Consider the following 757-nt stretch of genomic DNA (forward strand, 5'->3'; position numbering starts at 1 on the left):
CTATTCTCAGCTTCTAGAAGCAGCTCGTAGTTTTTGCATTGTGAACCTCTTCATCTCAAATCCAGCAAAAGTAGATCAAGTTCCTCTCATACTTTTAATCTTTTCTGCCTCTGTTTCCAATGCCACATTTCTGACCCACTCTCTACCTTCCTCTTTCATTTTCAAGCTTTTATATGACTATGTTTGAACCACTAAGATAACACTGAGAAATAACAACCTGAGAAATGATAACACTGAGAAACTCCATCTCAATATATTTAACCTAATCACATTGACAAAGTTATATTTGTCATATAAAGTTACTCATATTCACAAGTTCTCAGGGTTAGGTTCTAGAACTGAATGGGCTCTTTTCTATCCTAACACAAAAGGTACAATCAATTCAGAGATTTTATTTATTTTCTTAAAAATTTGAATACATATAAGCCTTATTACCTAGAAATTGTGTTTCTATGTACATAATCAAAGGGCTTCCCTGGTGGCTCAGAGGTTAAAGCGTCTGCCTCTGACGCGGGAGACCCGGGTTCGATCCCTGGGTTGGGAAGATCCCCTAGAGAAGAAAATAGTAACCCACTCCAGTATTCTTGCCTAGAGAATCCCATGGACAGAGAAGCCTGGTAGGCTACATAGGTCCACGGGGTCGCAAAGAGTCGGACACGACTGAGCGACTTCACTTTCTAAAAGAAAGAGAAACACACATTCATGGAAAAAAGAAAAAAAACCACATACAAAAAAGTTCACAAAATGTTGTGCATAC

The 757-nt window shown here is 38.4% G+C and overlaps 1 non-coding gene across 1 annotated transcript; it reads left to right on the forward strand.

Moving 5' to 3' along the window:
• Positions 1-472: 472 nt before the first annotated feature.
• TRNAQ-CUG (transfer RNA glutamine (anticodon CUG)) lies at positions 473-544 on the forward strand. The gene has a single exon. It is a non-coding gene; the product is annotated as a tRNA-Gln (tRNA).
• Positions 545-757: the final 213 nt, after the last annotated feature.

This window comes from Budorcas taxicolor, chromosome 25 (assembly GCF_023091745.1).
Source record: "Budorcas taxicolor isolate Tak-1 chromosome 25, Takin1.1, whole genome shotgun sequence".
NCBI classification, from domain to species: domain Eukaryota; kingdom Metazoa; phylum Chordata; class Mammalia; order Artiodactyla; family Bovidae; genus Budorcas; species Budorcas taxicolor.